Source organism: Acinonyx jubatus, chromosome A1 (genome assembly GCF_027475565.1).
Source record: "Acinonyx jubatus isolate Ajub_Pintada_27869175 chromosome A1, VMU_Ajub_asm_v1.0, whole genome shotgun sequence".
In the NCBI taxonomy this organism is placed as follows: Eukaryota; Metazoa; Chordata; class Mammalia; order Carnivora; family Felidae; genus Acinonyx; species Acinonyx jubatus.
In genome coordinates, this window is record NC_069380.1 from 128,681,972 (window position 1) to 128,705,155 (window position 23,184).

Consider the following 23,184-nt stretch of genomic DNA (forward strand, 5'->3'; position numbering starts at 1 on the left):
TCAGCTGCTGTCCGTACACATGGAAGAGGCTTGAGAAAGCTTTGCTGTTCCAGTTACCCCTTGACTTCTTAGAAGACGTGCTAGATGGTTTTCCCCTGTTCTAAAAATTCTCCTGAAAAGGAGATCTCATGGGCTTCCCTGAGCAATCCAAATTCAGCCTGTGAGAATGCTACTTGGAACTCCTTGTCTGAATTCTGTATGTGCTATTTTCTGGTTGTTTCTTCCTGCTTTGGCTTCATTGATGTAAGTTTCTTGGTTTTAACTCTTGCTTAAGGAAAGTGAGTTTTAAATGATTTGTTTTTTAAAAAGCTGAGTGTGAGATTTTGCTGTAACGTGGGCTGAAATCTCATTTTCCCTGATCATCTGCATATTCTCTATTCTTTATAGTTGTACTGAAGTCAAGCCTATTTTAAAAGTCTTGAACTCATGTTGTATTGCTCTGATACTGAGTTGCGTATATCTTTGATGTCTGTCTCTCTTCTTCTTCCTAGAGCCTTTGCTTAACTTTTATATAAAGAGATATAAGGTGTGGTTGAGTGGCTCAGTTGGTTGGGCATCCAACCCTTGATTTTCAGCTCAGGTCATGACCTCGCGGTTGTGGGATCAAGCCCCACCTCAGGCTCTCCTCTGGCGATGCAATGCCTGTTTAGAGTTCTCTTTCTTCCTCTGCCTCTGCCCCTCCCCTTCTCTCTCTCTCTCAAAATAAACAAATACATTTTAACAGCCCCCCCCCCCCCCCACCAAATGAAGAGATGTAAGTTGAGCTAGCTGAATCAGTATCTTGGCATTGCTGGGTTAGAGCTACCATAAGGATTGATATAGAAACTTTTAACTCCAAAGATATTCTCACCAGAGACTCGATCATTCTTTATAAATAAAAATAAGCCACCTATTTAAAAAATATTTATGAAAAAGATAAATGGTTTTCTCCTTCAAATCTGAAACTTCATTGAAACAGCACACAATTTTAAGAATTTGAAAACCACTTTCATGTCATGAAGGTTATCATCTTAACTGACAAAGGGGACATTCAAACTCACAAGCCCTCTTGAAATGCCCTGATTTCATGGCCTTGTGTAATGGTATGTTTGGCAGGAAGTAATTAGTGTCCTACACTAAGAGTTGGGGATGGGAGGATAAAAGAACAGAATTTAGAGATTCCTGAAATGCCTGAACTCAATGGCTTACTTAGTGGAGAGAATAAAACAGAAATATATGGAGGTTCAAGACAATTTAAAAGACACTGAACATTTACTCCTAGAACCTTCTATCTTTTCTTTTTCACTATTTTGTTTCCCAAAAACCCTCAGACTAAGCCCTCAGCACCTCCACCTGTGATTGGCTGTGCCGCCATTCCTCGTACATTACCCTATTGTGTGAAAACTTCTCCACACTCATGATTATTTGTTTCTATCAAAAGTCAAGTACCTTACATTTCATTCCCATATGGTCCTGTTGTGTGCTTTGGAGTGGATGAATTTAGTGATACAAAGGTATTTTTCATTGATAGTGTATTACTATATCTTCTCATCTAAAACCTATTTTCATTAAGCAGCTGCCTTCAGAGCTATAATCCAAAGAAGTTAATGATGACGAGAAAATGGGTCTGCCAGTGCAAGGGTTTTGGCTTCTTGAAAACCTCTCCACCCCTCTTCCTATCAACTGAATGGACAACTTTCTCTCTGACCAGATCTTCACATTGACCCTAATGATGAAGCAGCTTTTGCACTAGACATGGCACAAGTACAGGCTCACTATACACCTAGGGCTCTGCCTGACCTGTGAAGGACCCACACATTTGGGAAGGAAAAGAGGGAAGAGCTAATGACAATGGAAAGCGTCTAGAACTACACTGTCCAATGTAGAAGACACTAGCCACATTTCCATCATTGCACTAAGTTTTACTGAACAGTGCCTGGCTAGAAAGGGAAGAGGACATGACTAAAAGGGGGTTGATTGTTCCCAAGAAGACACTTCTTGGGCATGCCAAGATCTCTCTAACTTGCTTATAGACCTTAGGATTATGATCTCTAATGGGAAAAAGCTACATACATCATTATGATGGATCCCTATTCTAGAGAATTAGCTCTTATGAAGGAAGACTGTAGCTTAGGAAGATTTAGTAATAGTAATGAATATCTTTCAGTGCAGTGTTTGTGTATTTATATTTTAAGCATTTAGCATACATTCTTTGTAATGCAGTGACTCTTCAAAGTATATTAGTTTGTACTGTACATGTTGTAGATAACGAAACTGAGTTTTACGTAACATAAAGGGACTTGCTTATTTGGAAATGAGGGAAAGGCTACCCAGTGAGTCCTTGAAAAAAACTGCCTCCCCAAGCCTCTCTTTCAAGCATTTGAGTGTAGTGAAGGCCGTCCAATACAAGCTTCCTTGATGAGCTCATGTAGTCTCTTTAATTTTTTTCTTTTAGTTTATTTTTGAGACAGAGAGAGATAGAGTGTGAGCAGGGGAGGGGCAGAGAGAGAGGGAGACACAGAATCCAAAGCAGGCTCCACGCTTGAGCTGTCAGCACAGAGCCTGATGTGGGGCTTGAACCCACAAACTGTGACATCATGACCTGAGCTGAAGTCAGACGCTTAACCGACTGAGCCACCCAGGCGCCCCTTATGTAGTCTCTTTAATGAATGGCTCTTCATAACATCATTTCTCAAGTTGTGGTCCACAAATACTGGGTTATGTGAAGTAGGATTCCAAGGTGAAATAAGTTTGGCAAATGTCAGGTTAAAGAAAATTAAACATGCTTATTTATCGCAGAACTTCTCAGAGCCTTTAATGTATTAATATACATTATGGATCGACAAGAAGTGACATGCTAGGCAGGGTTTTCCAAACTTATTTGACCTCAGAATCATTGTGCAGCAGAGTATCTTGAAGGGTAAATGTTCTTTGGGACACACTGAGAAGTGAAGTTCTATGCAAAGGTAATCAGGGGAGAGATGTTTTAACTGGAGAAAGTGCTTCTCTGTTGCTGGTAATCTCATAATGCTTGGCACCTAAATGCTCAATACATATTTTAGAATGAATCTTTGTTGAATGAAAGAATCTTGAGTTTAGGCCTCTTCTGTGCTGGACCCAGGAATCAGGGCTGATTTCTTCATTTGTGGGAGGGTACTGGACGCCATGTGTGGTGATGGAGGTGATGTTTGTGCATTCACTTAGCTTATCTATAAACGACAGTTCTTTTTTAACCTTGGTAATCATTTTCATAAATACTTAATATTATTAATTTTGTTTGAAGATATTCACAGAATGGTTTTTGAAAAAGTTTATGGCCAGATAGAGTGGTGAGTTTGATGTTCAGAGCAGGAACTGAGACAGCTCATTGCCAGTGGGTCCAAATGCCTGCCAAGGGGCCTATGAAAGTAAGTGGTCACTCATACATTGTTCTTTGTCACAAATATTTCCTATGCCACTGTGACCTGTTGTAGAGGCTTCTGCTGTGTGGTCCATCTTTAAACTAGCTTGCTGGGTGGGGTGGCCCCCTGGCCAATGTGCATGCGTATCTGGGTGAGTGGCTCTGTGTTCCTCAGCACATTCTGAGGCAGTTTTCTCTTTCCCCATTGACTTGTTGAAAAAAAAAGGTGGTAAAACAACACAACCCACAAAACAGAGTGTGACAAGCCTCTGACCTTTCACACTAGTCCCCAGGCTCTTTGTTTAGGTGGGCCAATATCAGGTGGGACTCCAGCTTTGATGCTCTATGTATCCCTCCAAAGAGTCAGGTCCCTTCCATCAAATCTCATCTCATCATATCGCTCATTTTTATTCATACTAGGTGCTATTCTCTTTTACAAAATTCCATCTTAGCAAAATAAACCTGAGCTGTCCATGTCATTCTTTTTTCTGCCTGAGCACAGTGATGATCAAGTTCTCTGTGGACCATAATGTTTCTTCTTTCGACTCTGGAACGAATCCATAGGAACAAAAGATACCGCAGTGTATCATTCAGTAGATATGAGCTAGATAAATAAACAATCCCCTGGCAGGGAACACCATTTATTCATCTTTGTCAGTAGTTGAAATGCAGTCAGTTAGGTATCCAGCAGAAAAGTGGTGTGTATGTCACCAAAACATATATAAGCATTATTGGCAATAGCCCCGACCTCGAAATACCTCCTGTCTTCGTCCACAGTCCATTCGGTGAGTTGTGGTATATTCACACAGTGCAGTGTGACACAGCAGATGCTGAACACTTGAGAGCCACAGACAACAGCATGGTTGGTCTCATGGCCAAACAACAGTATGGTCTCATGGCCGGAAGGCTAAGCAAAAGAAAGCAGACATAGATTGTATTTATATACCTTTCTGGGTCAGGCAAAACTAATCTGTGGGGGAGGATGAGTAACACAGGACACAAAGGATTTTTTGAGGATATGGGTAACGTTTAATTTCTTGATCTAGATGCTGGTGTTACTTGATCTAGATGCTGGTTATTTGTACTGGTCTTTACTCAGTACAAATCCAATGAACTGTATACTTGTGGTTTACTCTTCTGTGCATATGTTATACTCCAACGCAGAGTGTTGTTAAATAATGTAAAAAATAGAATTCGGGTTCCTGGTAGTCTGTTCCTATATTTCAGAGAGTTTATAGCTGAATGCAAGTAGACAAAGGTAGAAGAGTATGGTGAGGCTGGTTTCTTCTTGAAAAATCCCCCCCTGAAAGGAATGAGTGAGAGTATGGGGTGAGGGAGGTGTTTCATTCTAGGGAAATATCTCCTTAGGACTGGGGGAAAATATTTACCAACAGTGTAGATTGCAGTTGTATTTGCTTCCAAATGCCTTACTTAACTCAAAGGAATGGCACAAATTTAGCCTTTCACATTAGCACAGTATGTATTTTAGGATCTTGACTTCTGAGGGGAGCTTCCTAGGTCATCCACATAGGCTACTAATGCCTGGAGACAGTCTGTTGGAGTGGCCTTTCCCATTTGGCACATCTCCCTGGGAACTGATGAACCCCTCAAGTGATCAGAGATTCACAACTATGTTATTAATGGTTTGTGGCTGCACATCCATCACCAGCTAAATTATATATTGATTTCCCAGGAAATTGGAAAGCCCAAGTAATATTTGATTAATGAGGATTTATGTTGGGCAGTTGGCTTCCACTCTGTATATATTGATGATATATTAACTTATTAACTGATCCTTTTGGGGGGATGGATACATTTATTAGGCAATGGAAAATTTTTACAAAGAAAATGAGCAATTTTCTTTCTTTCTTTCTTTCTTTCTTTCTTTCTTTCTTTCTTTCTTTCTTTCTTTCTTTCTTTCTTTCATTTGCTTGAAACACTTAAGAGAGAATAAGCACCCTTGGAAGTTCTTTCATTACAGTGCTATCAAGGAGACAGGAATAGCTTAAAATAACTAGAACTCCTGTTTAAAATCACATATTCAGCATTCAGCATTGTCAAAACCCCTCAAATACACAGTCTTGACTATCTAAGGGGCCTCAACCTTAACTTTGTCAAACACGGATTTGTAGGCTATGCCTAATTTGCGAGAAATGATTGAGTTCAAAGAACATTCTTAATTGAAATTTCATTATGTATAAAGTTGTTCAAGTCTGGTTCAAATATTGAAACTCTGCAGTTTTCCAGCTGTGGATTGAGGAAATAAAAAAGCCTGACAGTTTTAAATGAGAAGACCAAGGCCAGGTCACCATTCAAGGGCAAACTAGGGCTATTTGAATTTTGGATCATTAAACAAACAGACTTTGGAAACTTATTCATTATGAAGAGATGACACTTAACTGTGCTTCAGTAATGATTAATTACATATTTCTGGGCAAAATTATAACGTAAATTTTGTTTCTAGATATTTCCCCCCCATGATGTGTCCTTCCTTTAGTTTTTACTTTTCTTAGGCCCCACCCCCAACACAAAATTGCTCTCAGCCTGTGCTGACTCGAACATGTATGTTCTCTGTTCATTTGTTCTTCACCTCATTCCTTCACCCCTCTGTCCATCTGCCCAACATACAGGTTTATTTAGCATGTGCTATACGAATGGAATAGAATGAATTTTAAGAAATATATACATTTCATTTTGGGCCTTCTAGAAATGATGTCTACCCTTTTGGGATTTTATCTGTTAGTGATTATGAAAGGAATTTGAAATTGGTTGATTGAAAAGAAGACAAAGTCAGCTGATGGGATATGTTTCAGTCAACTTCTAGTGGGCTTTGGACTTGATTGTGGAAAGAGGTTTTTATTTTCCTCTTCTTTCAATATCTGATGTGTTTCACAAAGAAATGTGCCATCCATTTAGTCATCAGTTATGTACCTGCTCAAATGGCCTTCCTCAGGACAGCTTAGTCACCTACTTAGAGTCAAGACCCTTATCCAGGGAGGTGCCTCATGGTCTGTGCTTTGTAGTGGGGTGTAGGTCTCTGTGACTTATCCTTCATCTCTCACCCGTGAGTAAAGCAGACTAGAAGGTAGATAACAAAAAGAGTCACTAAACAGAGGCAGTCAAGCCAGTTTAGATTGTAGGAAGCCCCAGCAATCCACAACTATGGAGTGGTCCATTCTGAATGGACTTTTAGCTCTCTTATCACCTTCAGGTTCCAAAGGCTCAGTTGAAGGCCAAGCTTCTGTTCTGGTGATCATGTTGCCAGTCACTGTAGTAGTTTCATCTTGGGCAGGTTCTATGTCTTCAGTCATTTTCAGATAGTGGAATATTTGATCTTATTTGGTCTATGTTAAAACTTGAGTCTCACATCCAATTTAGTGCTCACCTCCTCCTTGACTTAGAGCCATCCTGACCGCAGCTGGAAGGATTTGTATTGATGGTAAAGAGGTCACTATCTACCCTTCCTCCCTTCCTTTCTTCCTTTTCTGCCTTAGCTCCTTCTGGGATGGATAGACCAGATGAGAGAGATCTCACAAAAGAGCCAAAATCTTTTGCTTTCACAGCTGCTATTGTTGTTCATCCCTGTTTGTCCATGGCTGCTGTGTGGTTGGTATACAAGTGATGGTTCTTATGGGGGTATACGAGTGGGTCCTTTGGGAAGCATAGCAAGTTGCATTTAATGCAGAGTTCCCTGATACAGGCTCAGAAAGAGAGGGGGAAAGTGGAGCATTCCCAATAAGCCAATATTGTTGAACTCCAAAGATTTTCTTTTTCTTTCTTTAACATTTATTTATTTTTGAAAGACAGAGAGAGACAGAGCGTTAGTGGGGGAGGGGCACAGAGAGAGGGAGACACAGAATCTGAAGCAGGCTCCCATGAACCATGAGATCACAACCTGAGCTGAAGTCAGAGGCTTAACTGACTGAGCCACCCAGGTGCCCCTCTTGTGTTGAGAACTTTTAAGATATACTGTCAGCAAGTTTTACTTATGCAATACAGTATAGACTGAGATTTTTAAAAACATATACTGGGGAGAATGAGAGGTTCTGGAAAACTCAATAGACTTTTTTTTTTTTTTTTTTCCAAGAAAGAAGAGAAGTTAATATGCAAACTGCAGTCTGGTGATCTCATTATCAATTTAGACTAAATTATTGAGAGGGTGGTTTGTGAATGCTTGCAAAAGTAATGGTCTCTGGCCAATGCAGTAAAGCAAGGAAAAGATATAAAAAATTCAAGGACTGGAAGGGAAGAGACAGGAAACTTAAGACAACCAATAGACTATTAAAACTAATGAAAGAGTTCAATGAGGTCAATATATAGAAAACCAACAATAACAACAACAAAAATATCAACAGAGTTCTTCTGTACTTGCACTAGCTAAAAATATAGTGGAGAATACGATGCCTTTCATTAAAGCAACAAAACTTGAAAAATCTAACTAGAAAGTGACCTAAGAAAATAAAGAAAATACTTTTGGAAAAATAATAAAACTCTATTAAAAGACACAAAGAAACGTGTCTAATTGTAATCACAGCTTTTAGAGAACCATTTAAGACATGGCAAGCGCTGAAGAATTCACCAAGTGAATGAATGAATCCCAACAAATGGAGAGAGATACCCCTCTCATCCATGGAAAAGTTAAGACTGTAGAGCCCTCAAATAGTTTTTATTTTTTTAGTGCAGATTGAATGTGGTGGGGAAGCTGCAAGGAGAAGAACGGGACTGGAAATGGGGTATCAGGAAGAGCAACAAAAAGATAAAAATAAAATAGTTGGTGGGCAGGTACTGATGATGATAGGATGCCATAAACCAATCATTCAGTAAAAGGTGCCCGAGAGTCAGGAAGGGCAAACAGGCCATGAGATTATCAATTATAGAAGTTAGCAAATGATGAGATGAAGCTGGAACATATGAGATGAAGCTGCTTGGCTTGATAGCCGTCACCATCTAAGGAGAGCTCCATAAACGTATCGATATGTTGACCTGAACAAGGCAAAAGGAGATAAGCCAAAGGAGAAAGTCTTGTTCACAGGTCCATAAACTTAATGGCAAAAACACAGCTTAAAGACATGTGCCTTAACAACATCACACGTGAAAAAGATGTAAGAGTTCATTTTAAATTCAGTGTGTAACTCCAAAGATTCTTAATCATCTGTTCTTGTGGACCATTTGTTCTCCATGCTGGCTGCCTTGAGGAGCCTTTGAAAGAACACCAGTGTGTCTGGGCCCATCCACAGGGATTCTGAGTTGATTGATAGGGTGCAGGCCTGAGTGTTTTGGAAAAGCTCTTGAGCTTATTTTAACGTGCAGCCGTGTTTGGGAACCAGGGATACAGTGAGAATGGAGGGGAGATGGTGTCATCACTCACTAGTGAATGCCATGGGGATGTGGCTGGTGTACCCTTGGTGGCTGCATCTCTTGAGAATGTGGGCTATATGAAGTCATTATTGCTTTTTGCTTTGCAACCATAGCTGAAATTTTCATCCTACATCGAATTTTGCTGTGCTTTTTGTGAGTCTACCTGGCTTTCTTGTCTTGATGTCGACACCTCCTTCTGTGAAGAGAAGGTACACAGAACTGCCAGTTGCCTTTTACTGATAGTGGCTGAAAGGCTCTGACAGGTAAATTCTGTGAAACTGTACCTCAGTCCCGCACTTCTGGAGCACCGTGGAGGAATCATGAGCTCATGACACACTTTTAGTTTCCCACTCAGATTTAACAAAGGTTTTCCTCAAGAAACCACAGACACATTCAAGTGACATCTTCTTTCCTCTCACACCCGTCTCCCCTTTTCCTAACACATTTTACTAGCAGCCTCAATGTGAAAATCGTACTGTTGTTACTGAGATTTTCGTCAGCTCCTGTTACCTAGGCTCTCCATGAACTCATTATCCTTTGGTCTTTTGACACCACATAATAATTCCCATAGCAACAAATTGTAGCATCAGAAACTGAGATGATGACTTCAGGTGAAGGATAAATAACAGGAACCACTGAAGTTGGTGCAGGGAGGGGACCGAGTATCCTGCTTCAAACACAGTGAAAGTCACTCTGAAAAAACACGATTCAATACTGAAACAGAATCATCCCTAAATAGAAATTTCAGTTTTTTTCCCCCATGAGTCATCAGTGACTTTAAATTCAGTTCTTGTTGGCAGTAAATTTGCACAATAAGTTTTTGGTATGGGTGCTGCCAAAAAGGAAACGAGTTGTTGGCAGAATGAAGCGTATGTGGTTCGAGATGGGAGTGTGCTGACCATTTAGTTACTCTTTTTTAAGTATGAAAGACAGAAGCCTTGCTGATAACTTGTCATAGTGGGAATGGGAAGTCAGACCCTGATCATAGGTATGTGGCAGAAGTCATCAAGTGCTTATGGCATCATTTGGTTAGAATGTGAAATTCTCTTCCCCTCCATCTTGTCTTTGAAGAGGCAATTCTGAATTTCACATTGTGACTGGAAAGATTTGGTCTCTGTGTTTTGGTAAAAACAAAACGGGTGAACTTGAGTTTCAGTGGGAGAGTAGCTGACAAAGCATCAAGGGATCCTCAGATCCCTTTCATTTTTTTCCCCTGACATTAATGGGTTTTGTGGTTTATGGAAGCTAACCTGACCTCATTGGAGTCCTTTCTTTGCTGTAAAATAAGGAGATGAACCAGCCAATTTTACCTATGTTTCTTCACAGCTTGAATGGTGTAGGAATTTCTGATTGGTCCCTTGTCCATCACTGTATATTATGCAAATCATGATTGAATTTATTTTCTGCTCCTTCTCTGTACCCCCTTCTCAGTTTTGGCCCTCAACTTAGCAGATGAGAATAGTGGCTGAGCAAATAAAGTTTAATTTTGGATTCTCTATGATTTGGTGGCAGAGATGGCTAATTATTAATCAAAATACATGCTGTACTTTCCATAGTATAGAATTTATCATTGCTCCTACACTTAAGTGAGGCTCTGTGACTCATTTCTGCTGCCAGGGTATAAGTATTAATAGATGCCACTGTTCAGCCAAAGTGGAGAGGAAGGTTTGTCCCTTCTCCATTGTGTCTTCCCCCTTCTCTTGGCTTGGATGTCATTACCCAGAGCGATTTTAGAAGTGTAAGTTTAAAACACCTGATCTTTTGTTAGCCTTGTTCCTTGAATGACTGGGTGAAACAGAGCACTATGCCCACCAGGAAAAAAAAAATTACATAGGTAACATATATATATATGATATATATATATATATATATATATATATGTCATATATATATGACATATATATATGATATATATATCATATATATATGACATATATATGATATATATATGATATATATGATATATATATGACATATATATGATATATATATGACATATATGTGACATATATATGACATATATATGTCATTTTGTAATTGTCCCTTGTAAGCTCATGATCTTTTCTAATTTGTATGTTTTACTTACAAATATGAAGTACATATTTAAAAGCATTGTGATTTTCCTTTTTTGTTTCCAATATAGTAAATGTTAACATTTTATATTTAATGTAATTTATTATCATTATTATTATTATTTAAACCCTTTCCCCCTTACACTAGAGAACCAATCTATAAACTCTCCTTAATGTTTTTGCAACCATAGGAGTAGTTATCTCCTGCTGTTTGTGTATATGTGTTTCCTCTTTATAAATAAATGGTAACATGTTGTTCCAGGCCTCCAATAGTCAGTGCAATTTTTAATGTTTGATAAACCATCTGTTAACAAAATTATATTTATTTTTTATTTTCTCTCTCTCTCTTTTTTTATCCTTCTTTTGACTCCCTTCACCCATTTCTCATACCCCTACACCCCCCAGCTCAGTCTATTCTGTTTATGGGATGTTTTTGATTCCGCATATAAGGAAGTTCCTACAGTGTTTGTCTTTCTCTAATTTCACTTAGCATAATGCTCTCAAAGTCCATCCATGTTGTCACATATGGTAGGAATTTCATTCTTGTGTATGATGAATAATACTCCACTGTGTCACACACACACACACACACATATATATACACACACACACGTATATACACACATAGATACATACACACTGTGTTAAACCAGGAATACTGGGCATTTATTTCTCATAATAACTAGTGTTACCCTGACCAGTATAGTTTGAAACGTTATTTCTTTTAAGATTTTTCTCCTCTTCTCCACAACTCTGAGAGAAGCCTTTGTATTCTGAAGGTGGCATATCACCATTATGATCTGGTTAAATTGTCTAACAGGGTTTATTGACAGGAAATTTTAGGTTTGAAGGTTGGGGAATGGTGGGCCATTCTCCAGGGGCATGCAATTAGTTTCCCTGAGATTCCTATAGGATTGGAGTGGAATTTTGAGAAGCTGAGGCGCTCTAATGCCACCAGAAGAACCCCCTCCTCTCAGAGGAGGCAAACCGTGGATTGGGATGGCACTTGGGGTACTGTCAGCCTTTGAATGCCATGAAAACCTGAAGCCTTTTTGGTTTTCTGGGCTATGTAAGCTCCAGTGTTTTTGTTTGTTTGTTTATTTGTGTGCTTGTTGTTTTTGGTCCCTTCTTACAAGGTATTACAGGCTTGTGATTGATCTTGTTGTTGTTGACAACCTTGGTCAGTTGAAACTTGAATTGGATGTAATTTTACTTTAAAAAAAAAAGCAACATGATATTTCTTGCACTCAGGGTGTCATTGGTACCAGTTATAAGTGGACTGATAATCCCTGTGAATCCAATATAGGTATGTGAATAATGCATTGCATTCAGTTGTGGAAGGCTATAGTCTATGAGGTAGTTTTAGTATCTCATAAGCTAAGCAAATAGTCACTTTTGCTTTCTAGATTAGTTCAGGACATGTTACATTCCACATACATATTTTTCTGTGGCGTTAAACTGTATGTATATAGCTACATATATGCTATATATAGATGCTGGTGGTGGTGGTGGTAGTGTGTGTGTGTGTGTGTGTGTGTGTGTGTGTGTGTGTGTGTGAGAGAGAGAGAGAGAGAGAGAGAGAGAGAGAGAGAGAGAGGGAGATGTATGATACTTGGGTCACTTTACCTTGAAATCCCCAGCCCCATTTTTAAAAAAATTTTTTTCAATGTTTATTTATTTTGGAGAGAGAGAGTGTGAACAGGGGAGGGGCAGAGAGAGAGGGAGACACAGAATCCGAGGCAGGCTCCAGGCTCCGAGCTGTCAGCACAGAGCCCGACGCGGGGCTCAAACTCTCAAACCGCGAGATCATGACCTGAGCCGAAGTTGGATGCTTAACCGACTGAGCCACCCAGGCGCCCCTCCCCAGCCCCATTTAGCATGTGCTGTGGATTACATACTCATTTTGACATCAGCTTAAGAAAAATAGAGTTGTTAAAATAAATTGACCCATGCTATATACTGTATCTGAACAAAGATTTCACAGTGCACACTGAGTCAGACAGAGATCACTTTTAGGGTTACTTGTATACCTGTTACCATCTTGGTTTGCCTAATTAGGCATCAGCTATACCTAGAAAATACTAAGTGCAAAAAAGATTAGAAAAGTGCACATCTTAGGTGTTAAGTAGGAGAATAAATTTTCTGAGATCCAAATACTTTTATCTTTTAAATAGATAGTATTGATGAGAAAGAAAAGCTATTATATTGGAAGAAGGGACGGGAGGTATCAGGGCTAAGGCAGACAAATAGAAACTGTAAAGTCAGTAGATTTAGGAATACTGGTATAGGTACCATGATTTTATATATAGGAAAAATAAATAAGGACAGAAGGCAGGTGTAATGGTTTGCATTCTACAAACCACAATAATAGATGAATAAATGTAGCTCACCACCCACAAAGCAGAGGACTTAGCCGAATGTCTTCTTCGGGCCTAGAAATGGCCCTCCTACTTTATGCTAATGGATTTACATTGAGAGCAAAAACTATATTTTAATGTAGTCAGTCAAAAGTCATCAGAAGTGGTGTTGCACATAGTCTAACTATATCCATCATAGGGAAAGATCTGGGAAGAAGCGCTGGCTGGGTTTGTAGATAGAGAAAGGAGGTCATGAAAGGAAGGGATTTGGGGTTGTGTACTTAAGGGTTACCTTGGGCCCAGCATGCTCCCTCTTGGTGCTCTGGGGAAGCTGGCCTAGGTTTCTAGCAATCTAGGCAGTCTCCTGCTAAGATTGTTTTACTTATTTTTACCATGGAGGTAGGACTTGTTAAAACAGCCAAGGACAGCTTGCATGGTTTTTCAGGGTCAAGATGCCAGCTCCTCTTTAAGGGAAGGACTTAACTTCTTAACTTTTGTGTCCCCCAACACCCAGTAGAGTATTGGGCATATAATACGCATTCAATAACTTTGAGTGAATGAACATGTGGCTGGATGAACCACTGATGTACCTGGGAGAAAAATGGGGTCTATTATTTATTTATGAGAGGGAGAAGGAGAGGGAGAGAGGAAGGTGGAAGGGGCAGAGAGAGAGTGGCAGAGAGAGAGGGAGAGCAAGAATCCCAAGCAGACTCCTTGCTGTCAGTGCAGAGCCCAATGTGGGGCTTGAACTCACCAACTTTGAGATCACGACCTGAACTGAAACTGCTTAACCGCCTGAGCCGCCCAGGTGCCCTGGGATCTGTTTTTTGGTGTGTGTGTGTGTGTTTCTTGAGGTCCAGATATCTATGTTTTGATGTAAACTCACCATTGGGAAAGATAAATCATGAATATAATATCATAAAATCAACTCTTGTTTTCTACTGGACTCTGCAGAAGCATTCCATGAGTCTCTTCCTTTTGTCCTCTTGAATGAAATTTTTAGATAGGTTCCGTAGGCTATCTGCTCACTCTTGTTAATAACAAGTCTTCTGGCCTGTTGAGCACTCAAAACTGGTGCAGTTCAGTGAGCATTGTCTGATCCAGTATCCCAGGTGAATTTCCTCTTGGTGATTCAGCAAGGGGGAAGTAGGATGGCTAGTTGTACTCTATGTCTCTACTCTTCCCCCTGCCCACTGGCTACACTTGGAGTTAGTATTTGAAGTTGGGCATGGGATGATGCTAAGGGGGCAGGAAATTAATTACTTGACTGGTAATGCCATGATCTGCTATTGGTGCTCTCTGGGCTAAGAAAGTGATCAGTGCTGTCTTTTTAGGTAACAATTTTGGGGTTCTTCAAAGACTTGCTGTGTCATTGTTGGGGATCTCTCACAGTTCCCTTGAATTGGATGAATGTCCCTGCTCTGACTGGTTGCTTGGGGTTTTCTTAGGGTTTTCTTCCCGGGCTATGTGACTTTTTACTTTCAGCCTCTTTCTGCTCATCTTCCACACCTTCCAAGATGCCATTTTGAGCAGGATCCAAGATAACTTAGTGTTGCCTCTCACTCTCTCAGTCTCTCTTTCCTTTTCCCCTTCTCTCTCTCTCTCTGTCTCTCTTTCCGTTTCTTCATGTTTGATCCACATGAGATATGCATCTTTCACCTAACTTTGGTGGGAGATGACTTTCCAAAAACAGCACTCTTGTCGCTAATTCCCAGGCAGGCAGCTTCAGCTGCAGCCACTTTTCAGATGTGAGTGAGACCCACATCCATTGTGCATCAAGTTCCAAGGAGGGCATATCACAGTCACTGAGCGATTTCCACGAAGACCCTGTCTCTAAGCTTGAGGTAAAAACAAAACACCCAATCCATTCCCCTTTGAAGATGGAGGGGGGTGGGTAGAATTCATACCTCCCCCTGATCTCCTTCAATATAAACCTTCTGTACCTCAGTGTGTGTCCAAGGGGCACAAACTCTACCTTTGTCCATCCTGCATGATGTCTACACAACTGATTTTGTGGTGTGAGAATAGTTGGCTCCTCTCATCTTGGAGCTTCACATGAAAGTAAGCTGTGCAATTTATTGCAGGTCAGTTATTTCTCGATAAATTCATTAATGACAACTTTTATAGGTCTTCGGTCCAAAGGCCCCCTAGTCCCACAGCTAGAGTCTGAAGTCCTCAGCTGGCCTGGTGAGTGCCTCTTGGCTGTTAGCTGTTGTTGGCACATGATTGCCTGGAGAGAATAGGGCTGCTGCCTAATGGAATGAAGGGTGCTCGGTTTCCAAACAGGCTTCCCCTTGAGTTCTCCAAGTGGAGGGAGTGGCATGCTTGCTTAGTCCATCTCCTGGACTCATGGTTTTCCTTAGACAGAGACTAATGAGCAGAATGTTCCAGAAATCCAAGGGCATTTGAACCCTTTTCACATCGGCAATAGTGGAGGTGACTGTTGGGTTGGTCTGTAGGAAGAGGGCATTGGGAACCTAAGTGAGTCATTTTAACTGACTCTCTTACCTCCTGCAGGTAAGAACCAGGACCCAACAAAAAACAAACAAAAAGGCAACAACAAAAATCAATTCCTGCAAATAGAATCAAAGGTCAAAATTTAGTTTAACCAGAAAGCAATTCTATAGTCTCTTTGGCTTGGAATGGATGTGCTCTTTTGACTTGGTATATGTAATACTTATTCACTTTTTTTTATTTCCTCTTTTTCTGCCTTTTTTCTGACAGTATTCTGGTGATATTTGAATTATTTATTAAAAAAGATAATTTCTTGTATCTCAACACATTTGGGGATCAAATCTCTGACTCTTCTATTCATATTTTAAGTGCCAAATGATTTTTGGGACCAATTCAAGTGGCCTAGTTTTTTTCAGTCTTTGGTAAGAAATAATATCTCAACAGTTCTTGAGGTTCAGGACCCATATTCTGAAGTGTTAATGGAGAACTGTGAACTCATATAGGAAGCTATTCTATTTTGACATAGTCGTTTTAGATGGTGGAAGAGCTTTCAATATTCTTAGTGAAGGAAACCTTAAAACCGCCCATCTGAGATAAGCAAGCATGTGATTTATGGATTTGGGTCAATTTGATTATTTATTTGTATATGTGAGGAGTAGCTTTTTTGTGGAGATTTAATTGGATTAATTAATTTAAAAAGTATTACTCAGTATCTATTATTATGTGCGAGGCATTGTTGGGGAAGCTTTGGGCATAACCATGCTTAGGCTGCAGTCCCTATATTATTCTGGTTTATTTGTATGTCCTTGGATTTTTAGCTGGAGACAAGAGGCTTTTCATTTCATGTTTAAACATTTTTGGGGGTGTGTGTTTGAAAGGAATATGGAAATAAGATACATATTTTCTGCAAGTGAGAAAGTTCAAACAGGAGGCTAGAAACTCAGATTTCAGTTTCTGTATCCAACGTTGTCTTGCGGGGTCACCTTTTGCAAGCTTTCTTTTCTAGAAGCCCCTTTCCCTTTGACAGCCCCAGCTAGGAAGCTCCTAATTGTTTGCATAGCGTTTTGAAATCCTTAGGAGCTAACCGTTTTAAGTGTAAATGATACTCGAAAGACAAAGGTTCTGAGGTTAGTGTTGGTTTTTCTTTTCCTTATGCAAATACCTGTTATTTCTCAGTTGGGATAACCAGACAATGGAAATTGCCAAATATTTATGATAACAGATTTCTTGCTTTGCGATTTGGATTCCATGAGATGATTTTTGATTATTTATCATTGTTTACTTTCGGCTGGGGACCTGATTTTTTTCTTTCTTTTTTATGATTACTTATTTTATAGTTACAATGTTGAAAGCATCAAGCAGATGTTCTTGAGATTTCCATTGTCTTATTTCTAGTTCTTTGTTCCCAGCAAAATAATCAGAGTAATTGCCTCATTTTGGGGAGTGTGGTGTGTGTGTGTGTGTGTGTGTGTGTGTGTGTGTGAGTGAAATGAACATTTACTAATTACTTTACTGAAATCTGTTTCTTGTGGGTTGACTTCAGAATGTGTTTTGGAACTTCCTATGTAATAATACTCTTAGGTTAACTGTAACTCTATAGCCGTGATCTTGTCATCCACTTTATTTGCCATTATTAAAAATAAGGGTCAGAAGTTTGTGATGTGTACTATCTTGGACAAAGTACATTGTCTAAATTCGCTGGAAGTTTGTTTCATAATATGAAGGATTCTCAAGTTGAAAGTGTGCTTAGACCACCGGCCATAAACTGCTAATAAAGGAGGGGCCAGCCAGTCAATGTAAGTGAGTACAATGGAATGTCATGAGCGTAAAGTAAAATAACCAATATAAGTGATGGAGAACACCAGGCCTTCTCAGGCTAAAATCTTCTTCTCATTTTTGATAGAGATGTGGATTTAAATGTTTGTTTATTTCTTTTGAGAGAGAGAGAGAATCCCAAGCCGAATCTGCACTGTCAGCAAGGATCCCCACGGGGGCTTGATCTCACAGACTGTGAGATCATGACCTGAGCCTAAATCAAAGAGTTGGGCACTTAACTGAGCCACCCAGGTGCCCCAAGATGGATTTAAGGATATATTTTTCAATAGTATAAAATAATAGTTCATATGCAGCATTACAGATGAGCACTGGTCCAGGGCACTCCTAGCCCCTGGAGTCTCTGGCTTGGCTAATGAAAGGAAGATGTGCTAGGAACATGTTGTCCTCTCTCTCCTGGTCAGGTGTGACCTGGGTGGATGCTGGGGTGAGTCTGTAGCCCAGGACTTCCAGATACCTGGAAGGGTGGTGCTGGGGGTTCCCACAGCAGGGGATCATTTCCGGGAACCCTGAAGGCACTTTCCTTCCAGGGCTCTTCATTCTACCGTGTTCCTTCCATTTTGACATTTCTTCTCTCACACACATCCACACCGGCAGTGGAGAGGGGGTCCTGGCATTCTGAGTGGTTTGGAGGTTCTGTGATTTGAGCTCTAAGAAGAACTACATAGTAGTTTCTTTTTTCTTTTCTTTTCTTTCCTTTCTTTGCCTTTCCTTTCCTTTTTCTTTTCCTTTTCCTTTTGGGTGTACAACATAGTGACTGGACAAAGTTTATGCGTTATGCTGTGTTCACTACAAGTGTACCTACCATCTGTCCCAATACATCACTATTACAGTATCACTGACCTGTATTCCCTGTGTTGTGCCTTTCATTTCTATGACTTACTCATTCCATAAGTGGAAGACTATATCTCCCACTCCCCTTCACCCATTTTGCCCAAGCCCCAAGTCCCCTCTTCTCTGGCCACCATTAGTTTTTCTGTATTTGTAAGTCTGATTCTGCTTATTTGGTTTTTCATTTGTTTGTTTGGGTTTTTGTTGTTGTGGTGGTGGTGGTGGTGTAGATTCCACATATGAGTAAAATTATATGGTACTTGTCTCTCTCATTCTGACTTATTTCACTGAGCATAATTCCCTTCAGGTCCATCCGTGTTGTCTCAAACAGCATGGTCTCCTCCTTTTTCATGGCTATGTAGTATTCACGTGTGTGTGTGTGTGTGTGTGTGTGTGTGTGTGTGTGTGAGTGTGCACGTAATCTTCCTTATCCATTACATGTCTATTGATGGACACTTAAGTTGCTCCCGTACCTTGACTATTGTAAACACTGCTGCAATAAACATAAGGATGCATATATCTTTTCAAATTGGTGTTTTCATTTTCCTTGTAAATACTGTACAGTGGAATTGTTAGATCATATGATATTTCTATTTTTAATTTTTTGAGGAACCTCCATAGGATAACCTACTGAATGGGAGAAGATTTGCAAATGATATATCTGAAAACATAAAGAACTTATATAAATCAACGCCAAAATATTGAACAATTATCCATGAATATCCACGAATGACTCTTCTGTGTCAGAAAGTGCTAAGGTCTGAATACTTGTGTCTCCCCATTCGTATGTTGAAACCCTAACCCCCAAAGGTGATGGTAATAGGAGGCGAGATCTTTGGGAGATACTTAGTTTTGAGGGTAGAGCCCTCATGAGTAGGATTAATGTCTTTATGAAAGAGTGTCAAGAGAGAGGTCTCCTTGTATCCTCACAAGGATACCACCACTTTGTGGGGATACAAGAAGTCTGTGACCTGGAGGAGGGCTCTCGCCTGGCCATCCTGACACCCTGACATCAGACTTCCAGCCTGTGGAACTGTGAGCAATAAATTTCTGTTGCTTATAAGCTGCCCAGTCTGCGGTATTTTGTTACAGCAGTCTGAATACACTGCGACAGGGAGCTTTGAACCACATTTTGAAAGTGGAAGAGGGTAGTCAGCCCCTCCCTTTGCTGTGTTAGACAGTCCAGGAAGCACTGTCTGTTCACAGCCCTTTCTCGAATGAGTGATCCCAGGTGGCTATTCTTGTAAAAAGTGGCTTTGCTTTGTGCTGAGTGACTTTGCCATTTGGTCCCAGCAGACCCAAGCTGGGAGAGTTCGTTCAGGCCTTTAGCACCTAGTACCTTCTTCACACTGATGACTCTCATAATCGTATCTCTGTGTTAGACTGTTGTCTGGATGAGACCTCTTTGTCTTGGTGTCTATACATCAGGTGCCTAGTGGAAATCTTCATGTCAGTGTCCTGTAGGCTCCTGAAGTTCAACATGTTGAAACCTGAGCTCATGATCTTTGTCCTCATACCTGCTCCTCTTTCTTGATGTTTAGTCTTTATAAATGACATAGCTGTTCACTCACTAGTTTGTAGCTAGATGCCCTAGTGTCATGTTTGACTTCCTTTTCTCCCTCACCCTAGCAATCAATCAATTGCCCCACGTCACTGAGAGACCCTCCCAGTAATCTTCCACAAGCATCTACTTCCTCCTCTGTACACTTCCCCCAATGCCAAGTCCACCCCCATCCACCGTCTTCTGTGTTTCCTACCTGGCGTCCCTGCCTCCACTCTTCCTCTTCTCTCTTCTTCCTCTCAATAGCCAGTCAGGGTGATCTTCCTTAATTGTAAGAATGTTAGTGTGATCCTGGCACTCTTGTGCCTCACACCCTTGAATGGCTCCCTTGGTGTGTACTGTTGACTGCATTTGCCTGCATTCTTAGCTTTCCCGAATCTCCAGTCACACTGCATGCTCCAGCCCCACCAAACTTATCTCATGTACTTTTTTGTCGAGGCCAGGAACTTAATTGTGTATGGGCATTGTATATTTTGTTCTTCCTGCATTAGGAGCACCACCTTCCAAAACATATATAAATGCACTTTGGGCCATTTTGATGTCACTTCTATGACCCACCAAGTGTGGGGTAGGTATCCTTCTAATGTGCTTAAGAGCACCATGTCTTTCTCAGATTGTTGTATTTATTTACTGTTTTGTATTTTTTATGTTTGCTTCCTCCCCTTCCCTGCTATAAGCTCTTTGAAAGCAGGGGTCTTGTTTATTCTATTCAGTATTCTGGTTTTTTCCCTGGTGCTTGGGCAAAGGACGAGCACATAGTAAATGTTCAGTTAATATTTGTTGAAATCGTTGATTGAAAGGCCACCTTACATAGGCTGCACTAGTAGGAACTTAAGTTCCATACGTGCATGGTGTTCTGTATTTGACTTGATCAAACCCTTTTTCTTTAAAAATAGAAATTTGAGAGCAATCGATAAAGCAGCTGGGAGCTATGGACTGTTGTTTCTGATGGAATGGGCTCCCAGAGCTGCTGGTGGACCTGGACCATGACAAACTTTGGTTCCAGTTCTTGGTGATACTTCTTTCTTGTAATGTGAATTGGGCCTCAGAGTGACTCTTCGGTGGATGAGGTGTTTTCTCCTGCCTTCTCACTCTTCACCTATCCCTATACTATACTTCCTCAGTAGGATATAACTGAGGCCTATTTACTTTTACTTTTGGAAAAGAGTCTAACTGAATATACTTATATCTATGTTTGTTTTCTTTTACCTTTATTTAAATAACATCCATTGTTACCTAGTTGCACACCTTAATGATACTGACGAACACCTCCGTGATCTATCTCCAGGTATCTGCTGTCAGTGCTTAACAGTATAATGACTCCTGAAATTATTCCAAACATTTTGTTTTGTTTTGTTTTGCTTTGTTTTGGAAAATCCAGTATTCTGTGATTCGTCTTTGCCCTATCTTTTCTGTTCTCTCAATGCCTTGACAAATATTCTTTTCTTGGCTCTTTTTTATTTTCAGTTGGTTTTCACTTCACTCTGGATGAGATAAATTTTTCTTCTACCCTCTTGACTGCAGATAAGATCCCTCAAATTGACTGGCACTCCTGGATTCAGTAGTTCTTCTCCTCCTCCAATCTGCCTTGTTTTGTATCAGAAATGTTCTGAAGAGACATGTATATTGTAGCCACGATGGTTGTGCTGTGGCTGATGGAAATACGCCAGCAGATATAATTTATCAACATACTGTTTATTTAATTACAAAGTGTGTAAAAACTCACCTGCTTTATGGTGACTACGCAAAATAGACAAAGCAAGATGTTCTTAGATGATATCTGGGTTTCCCTGTGGCCCCAACCTTTCCACCTGCTGATAGCTCCACCTGCACAGAGTGAGGATCCCTACCAGGTACAAGAAACTCACCTGGCACCCTTCCAGGAATGTTTATATTCTCTGGGCCTCTGTTGGCTGTCCTGGAGACTCAGGCTATCCACCTGTCTGCTAACGACTTGCAGCAACCCGTGCAAAGCAATCTCACACTAGTCCTGGATGTTCACTGCAAAAGTAAATTCTCTAGGTTACCTGTCCGCTAGCAAGACCAGGGCTTCGTGTCTGCCTGTGATCTTTTTCTGCAAGTTAGTTTCATTGTTCTCTTTTATGTTACACCAATGGAGTCAATAAAAAAGCAGAATATTTCAACCCAGAAGCCAGAGAAAATATTACAGGTCTGCAGAAGCTAACCCCTGAAAAAGCTTAAGGTCATATTCTCTGGAACTTTTATTCTCTGGAAGCCCTTTCTGCAGGACACCTTTATTGTTTTCAACCAATGTTGGAGTATCCACTGCTGGTGTTAGAGATAATCATTAGAGACTTCTATAAATAAAAAGGAGAACAAACTGGCCAAGGACAGCCATGTGGCAGATTGAAGTTGATGTCCACAAAATACCTAGTTTTGTGCTTGCCACGCAAATTCTCTAGTCACAATTATGTTCATTATTATTATTCCTCTGACCCTCCACCCACCGGTAGCAATGATAAACCACAAATGACAGAGTCACATGACAAATGCTGTTTCTGCTCCTTGAGAAGGCTATCTCACTGTCAATGTGGTTGAATGAATGTTTTCTACGCTCAGGCTGCAGCTATGGTAGATGATATGTGGGTAGCACTTAGAAAGTTCTTTCATCAGTGTGCTAGGGTCAAAACCCCATTGTTGTCCACACGGAACCATTACCATTATGCTGGAGACTGACATTTTTATTTTCTAGAGAATGGTTGATATTCTGTTACTCTAAGACCTATGGCATGCGCTTAGTCTTGTGGATATTTTGTCTCTTCTGCTGCTTAAAATCTTTCCCCTCTTCCTAAAAGCATCATGGTGGGTTCATTACCTTGTTGCCCCTGGAAGTAGCCTGGTGGGACTACAGTCAGGTACACTGGCCTTCACTAGCCAAGAGAAGGGATTGGACCCATGTTAGACCAATTGCATGTTCCTTCCACGGACTAAGAATCTTAAATAGAGGAACAAAGAGACCATATGTGTTTGGAATCCACGTATCCCATTGCAGACAGGCCTTGGTTAAGGATCAACCCTGACTCCCTCCTTCTCAGCTTCTGGAGCAGTTAGGTTCTGCTTGTTTCTAAGTCTTTTCTCCAGTTTTTTGATCACCTTCTAATAAACACATTCTTTTTTGCTGGGCAGCCAGTTTCTGTGGCCTGCAACCAAAGAAATCAAGCTGTTCTAAAGACCTGCCTGAGCTACAGGCTTGAAGCCCAGAGTATACCCCCCAGTGTGCCTGTAAGCTCAGGCAGGATGAGAGAAAAGTACACACTGTCTCATACTCTAGGCTTCAGAAGTGACAAGGGTAAGTGAAGTTTCTCATTTTTTTAAGTT